General features: G+C 32.1%; 1 protein-coding gene across 6 annotated transcripts in view; it reads left to right on the top strand.

Moving 5' to 3' along the window:
- Nucleotides 1-1,378, top strand: part of Nova1 (NOVA alternative splicing regulator 1) — a 134,449-nt gene extending 133,071 nt beyond the window's left edge. For 3 of the 6 annotated variants that reach the window (XM_090345325.1, XM_090345327.1, XM_090345326.1), the window contains one exon: nt 1-1,378. This exon is cut by the window's left edge and continues 5,155 nt beyond it. The gene's annotated coding sequence lies outside the window, so the exon portion shown is untranslated. The other 3 variants (XM_090345324.1, XM_090345323.1, XM_090345322.1) reach the window with 3 other exon arrangements.
- The last annotated feature ends 7,871 nt before the right edge of the window (nt 1,379-9,249 follow it).

Genomic DNA, 9,249 nt, shown 5'->3' with positions numbered 1-9,249 from the left:
TTAAATGCAGGGAAAAGCATGGCTACACATAATAATTTTGAGTGCAATGCAGTCTTATAAATTTAATATTATACACTTTATTTAAATGATACAAACAGCCATATGAAAATTGCATATGATTAGAAAACAGGATGAACTCATTTTGCCTCCTGCTTGGTTTCTCATACACATGAATACATAATATTGTTATGCGCTGTTGTTCATAGATGTCTTTTTACATGAAGGGTAAGTATATTATTTTAACAGATTATTTTTTGAATTCTGAATGTTATTTTTGTTTCATCAAATCTGTGCCCAAATTAAGGAACATTTTTTTCTAAAAAAAAAAAAAGTGAAAGTATCAGAAAAGTTATCCTGTTGATTTTGAAAAAAATACAAAAACAAAAGCAAATTGAAGTGTAGTACATATTACTAGATAGGATGTCATTCCACTGGTCTATATAAACAAAGCTACTGTTCTTGAAAATTGAAGCATTACCTTGTATAATTAATAAAGTACATCAAATCAGATTTGTAAATAAAATATTGTTTAAATCTAAAGTATTCAATATTTTGATTAGATTATTTTTTTAAGGAAAAATATTTACCGTGTATGTGCTGAATTTTTTTTTAAATAGTTTTTTATAATTGCAATGGAAGGGCAATTGTCTCATTACAAGTGGTACAGCAGCCAATACCTGGGTTACTATTAGGTATACAAACAAGTGAAAACTGTGGAACAAGTTTTAAGCTCACTTTGGAAAAAAATACAGTTGTGTAGAAATGCATATTTGTATTTGTTTCTCTAATAAATCTGCAAATAGCTTTAAACACAAATTAGTTTTAATTATTTAAATTATGAGTTCTGTTAAGTAATTTAACACCTGTTTTGCCTTACATTTTGTGAAAACATTGTCTCATGGAAATGAATAGAAGCTTATTGTGAAAATCAAGGTAGGTCTATACTTACTTGAAAAGGTCAGGTATTTAGCATTTAAGTATGTTTACTTCTAAGAAATGATGAATAAATTTGATTTAAAACAATACTCCCTGCCCTTCTCCCAAAATTATATTTATTTGGCCACTGCTCAAATCAATGAAGAATGGATTTGCAACTGCTTTAACTCAGAAGAGCAGCAAATAAGTGAGATAATGTGTTTAAATAGTCAAATAGTTGAACTACTATGTGATACTGATAATCTACTTTCTATACAGCAAGAATACAGGTTCTTCTGAACTAATTTTCATTCTTTTTAAAGGTGATTTACACGTAACTAATAAAATTGTTATCCCCAAATACATTCATTTCTCTTGAACTGTGACTATATAACAAGGATTGCTGGAAATGTTTTAGAATAAGCTACTCTTGGCATTTCTGTTATTTTACAGTGTCTATTAAAATATTAAAATTGCTTGAAGATGAAGTTGTCTTTTTGCTTGAAGAGAGATGCTAACTTTTTGTGAAGGACTCGATTAGGATTACAATCCTAAGGAATTACAAGGAACATTACAGTGAACGTTTTAGATTTCCCAACTTATTTTTCATTGGGAGAAGTATTTATGGGTGTCTCGGAAAGTGAATCTTTAAAAATTCTTTCATTGTCATCCAATTTTACAGCTTTTGATTAATACCAAAATACTGGTTCTGGTCAGTGTTTTCTATTGTTGAGTTATTACAGCATCTTTTCTTTTAAAGGAATTCTTACATGTCAAACTTCTCACTAGTTCCACACTAGTATTGCATTGTTGGTATGAATGTTATGATAAATCAAATTATTGATAATACATTAAAGTATTCAATAAATATTAAACGTATATTTTTAAACATCATGCATTGACAAATTTAATCGATTTTTTTACACTTTATGTTGCTTTTTTTTTTATTTTGCCAGTCCTGGGGACTGAACTCAGGGCCTGAGCACTGATCTTAGGCTTTCCTCAAGGCTATAATGCTCTACCACTTGAGCCACAGCACCATTTCCGGCTTTTCTATGTATGTAGTACCAAGTAATCGAACCTGGGTCTTTGTGCATGCTAGGCACTTTACCACTAGGCCACACTCTCGGTCCTATATTGTCTTTTTCAGGAGATATTAAGACTATAGACCATTGTGAGATCAATCCATGCAGAAATTATGTAACATAAGCCATTATTTTCATTTGAAGAGCATAGTTAAGAACCATGATTTTTAAAGGATTGGTAAAACACAAATTAATTTCTACCTCATTTTAAGGAACAAATGGAGAAAAAAAAACAGCTTTGAAAGTAGTCACTGAAAGCATTCCTATAGCAGAAATATCTCAGGAAAAACAGTCAATCCTATAAAGATTATATTTCATGGGATTGAGTCCTTAGTAAAGCAAATGTTTGCTAATAAACTCACAATCTAGGCAATACAATTTATAAACATCACTAGTATTTTTATCTTGCTTTTTGTTATTTTTCTCAAGTTTTTTGTCTTGTTTTTGAGAGATATGTTTACACACAGACAGCAGGTAAACAGAATAAAGGTGATTATCAATATCAACATCTATTTGCATCTAGACAACTGCTGGTTGAATAAAAAAAATATTTCCAGTGGGAAATCGCTACTGAAGTCCTCACTGCTTTACTTCTAACGAGAAACCTCTTGAGGTTGAATGAGCTTCTTGTGACCGCTGATATCAGGACTTTCCAAAAAGTATTAGTTCTCTCCAAAATACAGATGTTTCACCAAATTAGTTAAAATTCCTTTTTATCTCCAAACTATAAAACTGATTTTATAAGCACTAGCAAATAGTAAAACAGAAATGTGTGCATAAACGTGTGCTTCTCCTTTCAAAGCCCTAATAATTGCCAGTGCAGTTTTTCTTGTGTGTGTGTGTGTGTGTGTGTGTGTATGTGTATGTGTATACAGTGCTGGGCTTGAACTCAGGGCCTAGGCACTGTCCTTGGGCTTTCTCAAAGCTAGCATGCTAACACTTGAGCCCAAGCACCAGTTCTGGCTTTTCTATATATGTGGTACTGTGGAATTGAACTCAGGGCTTTGTGCATGCTAGGCAAGAACTCTACCACTAGGCCACACTCCAAGCATTATATATATATATATATATATATATATATATATATATATAGTTTCATTCTTCATAATCTGCTCCTTATAGGATCTATCTGATTTGTACATGTAATAGAATAGCTTGAAAAAAATTATACTACTATTTCTCTTAGTTGGCATTTTAATCTGTTTTTAATGCATTAGGTCAATTGTATTTACTTTAATTTTTCTTTATATGTTTAAGGTATTTGAAATTTTCATAGACTGATAATGGACTTTCTGTAAATTTCTGGAACTGATTTTATAGACTGATGGATCAAGTGATTTTATTTTATTTTTATGAGTATGTGTATGTGTGTGTGTGTGTGTGTGTGTGAGAGAGAGAGAGAGAGAGAGAGAGAGAGAGACAGAGACAGAGACAGAGACAGAGACAGACGGACAGAGAGTGTTAAGGGTCTTGAACTTAACGTGGGGGCTAATCCTGAGCTCTTTTGCTCAGCCAGTGTACCACTTTGAGCCACAGCTCTACTTCCAGTTTTTCAGTGGTTAACTGGAGACAAGAATCTTACAGCAACTTTTCTTCCTGGGCTGGCTTTGAACTGCGATTCTCAGATCTTAGCCTCCTATGTTGCTAGGATTACAGGCATGAGCTGCCAGTGTCTGGCAGCTCCTGTGATGTTAAGTTTGTCAGAATATATCTTTAAGCAGACTTTGGATTTGTTTAGCAAATGTATTTTATAAACAGAAAAGAGAAAATAAAAGCATCAGAAAAAATGACAAATTAGTAGAGAACTAGCCTTTTAGAGTGACAGGAGAACCAAGCTAGGAGAACTGAGCCAGCCAAACTTACTCATCATGACCCTTTAACATTACAAAGTTCACTAATTGATACAAAAAAAGTATTAATGTTATACCCATGGACACAGAATTGATACTAAAATTTAAAAAATGCTGATAACAAACATTCTTAAATCTCTGACTAGTAATCCATAATATATAATTGAACTCATATATTCTAGGTACATTCTAATGTTAAGTTGAATGAAGGTACACACAATAATATTCCTACTTCAAGAAAATGAAATAATACATAACTGCAGAGTCAAAAGCTATTTAGTCAAAAATTAAAATGTGAAAAAAATACATTAGAATATCTTTGGAGTCTTATGCAAGATGAATGGATATGTTTTGAGAAAGTTGAAATAGTGTAAAGTATATTAGAATCATACGTACCATAAACCAAAATATACTAGTGATGATGTCACCTTTAAGCGTGTGGGCAAACAATAAACTTTGTGAGAACTACAGTGTTTTATGAAAAGAAACATGTTCAGGAAATTAGAATGACCTGGTGAAGGTTTCTAGAATTTATTAAAATAAATGTATGTCTATTTATCTGTCCAGTACATTAGCAGTATAGCCTAGAGAAAAATCCATTTTATTCCATTGTAATTCTCACAATGTGAGATGTAATGCATGATTTCAACACAGTTTCTAAGTGCTACTTTGCCCTCAAACGTTAATAAGGAGGAAGAGAGTGGTAGCACATGGTGGAATTCCAGCACCTGAGAGACAGATTAAGATGATTATGAGATGAAGGCCATTCTGGACTAAATAGTGAAACCCTGCCTCAAAAACAAAAATCAAAGTTTAACTATTTGTCCTTTTTAATTAAAAAAATAATGTTCTCAAACTATCAAAGAATGTATGTGATAGAGAGAAATCAAAGGGTGTACAGTTTGATCATGTTCTGTGGATAGTTTATTTTGCAACTCTGTACAAAGAACATAAATGGAATAAGGTAGCAGTGTACACACCTGTCATCATTTCCAGTTAGGAGGCAGAAATAAGGAGGATGAGAACACAAAACTAGCTCCAAGAAAAAAAATCTGGCTGACTCATACCAGATTAAGCAAAAACAAGTGAGCAGGAGGAATGGCTCAAATGGTAAAGCACCACCAGTGAGCAACGAAGCTGAGTGAGAGCAAGAATCCCTGACTTTAAACCCCAGTTCCAGGAAATGGGTCGAATTAAGAACCATCTTCAAAAACTGTGAAAAATGTATTTCAGTGTGTTTTAGTACCAGAAGTAATTCACATTAAGTTAAAAACAAATATGGATGGAAAAGGAAATGGTTTTGAACAAAGAGAATATCCTGAGGAAAATACCCATGAAGGTTATAAGATACAAAGTCCTAATAAACACATTAATTCTGTTGAGATTCTAAATTCTAAAGCCTTCATAAATGGTTTTTTATTTTTTAAACACTTAAATACTGACTTGTAAAGATTAAAATATAAACTAATTTTTAAAATCTACTGCATTCTAATATTTTACAATGTTATGTGATCTGTAAAAGTTGAGAGACCACAGTATATATGGGTGTGTGTGTGCAAGTGTGTATGTGTTTTTCCATGAGTATGCACATCGCTTGCCTGAAATTAAGGCCTCACATTGTCTTCCATTTATTGTCTGTGCTCAAAGCTAGCACTTTACCACTTATGCCCTGCCTCCACTTTTGGTTAAGTTGAGTAAGAATTTCCCAGGTTTACCTTGTTCAAACTGGTACTGTGATTCCTTTCTCAGATTTCAGCCTTCTGAATAGGTAAGCCACCAGTGTCCCCGGATTTTGTTGTTGCTGTTGTCGGTGCTGGGTTTTTAATTCAGGGGTTCACACTTGCTGAGCAGGAACTCTTCTGCCTAAGCATGTGAGCATAGAGCACAATCCACCTATTTTATACTGTCCATCACTGGAGAGACAATCACAAGCCACCAGGCCCAGCTTCTTCCACTGGGACAGATCCTTTGGATTTTTCTGCCTGTGCTGGACTGGAACCAAGATACATCCAATCCCAGCCCCATGTAACCCTAGGGGACAAGTGCATGCCACCAAAAACCAGTTATGGGTCAAGAAAAGGTTCTCTGGAACTTTTCTGCCCTGTTTGACATGCAAACACAATCTTTCCATTCTTAACATCCTAAGTAGCCAGATTTACACACATGAAACCCTAGAACCTTAGTGCCCAGTTGAGAGATCAATTTTTTATAATTATAAATTCTTTATTTGCAGCAAATGTCTGTTTTTATGAAAGAATTTATTAACATTGATTTTTACATCATATTTCAAATGTCATGTTTAACAAACAAGTATTCAAGAAGGGAATCTCTACATACAATCACTGGCACTTAGGTTTTAGAACATAATTAAAGTTAAGCTGAGGGTTTGTATGTCATAGATAAAAAAAATTCTATTTATAGAGTATATAGCCCGCATGGTATTGGCACAAATATAGACCAGAAGATCAATGGAACAGAATAGAAGATCCAGAAATAAAACCACATATACCACAACTTGTATTTGACAGAGAAGCCAAAGATATACAGTGGAACAAACACAGCCTATTCAATTATTGGTGCTGGCAAAACTGGGCAGCCACATGCAGAAAACTAAAACTTGATCCTAGCCTTTCACCATGCATAAGCATTAACTCAAAATGGATGCACTACCTCATTATCAGACTTGAAACCTTGAGAGATCAATTTTTAAATAAGATTGAAAGGGAAAAGTATGTGAAGTACTTAAATAATTATTTTTTGTCTATCACATTGTCTTTCCTCTATACAAGACAAAACTAAAGAGAAGAATGTCTCCATATCTAATTTAAACAAATCCTTGAATAGTATATAGGATGCCATTTTCAATATCCTGAATGACTAAGTGAACCCTTTTATATACTACATCTTTACTTGATTATTAAAATAGTTGTGTAAAATTAGTGGGGCCATATCAGATTTGATTATCACATCTGATGTATTTATAACTCCTTTTTAAGGAAAATGACAATAAATCTTGAGCCCTAAATATTTTCTGTTGCTTTTAAAGCAGTTATTTTGATATTTTAATACTTAAAATATATTAAAAGGAAAATACATTTCCTAGTTTTACCTCAAATTATTGTCTCTTCTAATTTGAAAGTAACATTAACATATTCATAGTAAATGCATTCATCTTTGTCTTTCAGAATTGCAAAAGTTTATAACCATTGAAATATTTTTATAAAGCACCCTGTTTGCCTTATACTTCAGTGTAATAGGAAAATCGTAGGATTAATGTGGCTAATGTCAATAAAATATTCTATTATGTAAAATTGTAGATATGTCAGTCTCAAATGTTTTTAAATAAATGTGCCTTGTTCCTTTCATGAGGAACAATATAAATCTTTTACTTTAGTTAGGTATTATTTCTGATTGCTTTTATATGCTAAAGCAGAGTCTAGGCTATTTCATCTCCTGGCATAAAATGAATTGAAATTAATTCTTTAAAATAAGTAATAACCTAAATAATACATGATAAGAATTTAAGAGTTAGAAATGTAAGTTCTATAATTTCAAAAATAAGTGTCAGGATGCTGTAGAAAGATGAATGATGTGAATTCTGGTCATTATCAGAAATTAACAAGAACAGGTATCAACAGTCCTCTGAATCAATCAAATAGTAGACAAAATGCTCACCTTAAGATATATGATTCCTTTAGTCATGTTTCTTACTGAGTAAATGAAATTTTAATTACAGATGTAAGTGGCTTTACAAACAAGAACACTTAAAAACATATTCCTGTGTCTATAAACATGAATGAACAGATAGTCTAAAGAGAACATTTGGATTATTCTAAAAACGTATAATAAAAATACTTTAAGTTAATTAAAAATTCCGCTGAAATTAATTGAGCATCTGGTAATTAATTTTATTTGAGAAAGTTCAGAGAATCATCATGTTGATCATTTTGAACATTAAACTAGACTCCTTTCCGTTTAAAAGTTCTATAAAACTCCCTGGGGTGAGGGGGAGACACTGTTTCTAAAATAGCCGTATTAAAAAATTACTAGAAATTTATTGATAATTTCCCAGCATTCAATATTAATTAACTACTTCAGCACCTTTAGTTTTTAATTCTTCATAGTTAATTTTTTAGTTTCTCAATAAATTCATTAGTAAATTAGTTTGTAATAAAATATAAAATATCACAGATTTGTGTAACTTAAATTTTCTAATGTGAATACTTTGTTTAAAGTAAAATGGTTAGATTTTAAACTTTTAAAGCTATATTAATCTATGTCAAAGAACATTTGAAAACAAATGCTAAGGTTTTGAGGTATGTCAACATTTATTAATGGGAAAATTGTAGGATGGTGAATAATTCATATTATTTAAGAATTGTAAATGATCAAAGAGGAATTCATGCAATAAGAAAAATAAGAAATTGTGGACATCTGTGCAGTATATTTTGTGAAATAACTTTAGCCATATTGCATGCCACAGGGTAGATTTACCGCTCCTATGACTAATTTAGGTTTAAATAACCCAGCCAATCCCATCACATTTACCGTGTGATCATATAATTTTACCTTGACCTTTTCAAAGTCCTTCCACACTACATCAGTGTTTGTTTGTTTGTTTCCCCTCATGATACCTCGAAAGTGGCAGAACCAGTATTGATTTAAATACCACACTGGTGACTTACTCCATGTCGATATAAGAGAAATGGCAAAGCAAATTTGTTTACTGATTGTTGGAATTTTAACACACCATATTATATTGTTTATGTAGTCAAAGTAGTTTGAACTTGTTGGGAGACATATTAGAATGTTAAGAAAAGAACAAAAAGTCCCACAGGAAAAAATGAATATTCCATTGATATTAGGTAAGCCTTTGAGTCTTCAAAATATGTGCATTTTTGTGATAGCTAGTAGTTGTTATTTGGACCTCTAATCAGAATAGATTTTTAAAATATCTCATTACCTTACTTCGTCTGAACAATCAATAGCTTATGAAAATAGGCTCTAAAGCTTAACCTCCATAATTGACCAAGAACTCATTATTGTCTGGTACATCATACCAGTCTATTGTCTGGTTTGGTAGACAAGACAAAATGTATTAATAGAAGCTTTTTCTAAACTAAGTTCAATTTTGTTAAGGACATAATGTATTAGATAGTTTCACAGAAATCTGATTACAAAATGTGGCATAGTTGGAAGATCTGTTTCTGAAAGACATACAGAATGGAAACTCAAGGACATCAAATTGCTTTTTCACTCTGAACAGAGTCCCTCAGTAGAAAGAATGCACTTAAACACTCCTGGAGTTTCTAAAACAAACTTCAATATACACAGAGCCTAGCTCTCTGACATCTAAGTACATTTACTATTATTCTGAATTTGTTAATGAACCATAGTGG

Source organism: Megascapheus bottae, chromosome 14 (assembly GCF_031878675.1).
Source record: "Megascapheus bottae isolate mThoBot1 chromosome 14, mThoBot2.hap1, whole genome shotgun sequence".
In the NCBI taxonomy this organism is placed as follows: domain Eukaryota; kingdom Metazoa; phylum Chordata; class Mammalia; order Rodentia; family Geomyidae; genus Megascapheus; species Megascapheus bottae.
The sequence above is the reverse complement of the archived record's forward strand: the minus strand, read 5'-3'. Positions and strand labels throughout refer to the sequence as shown.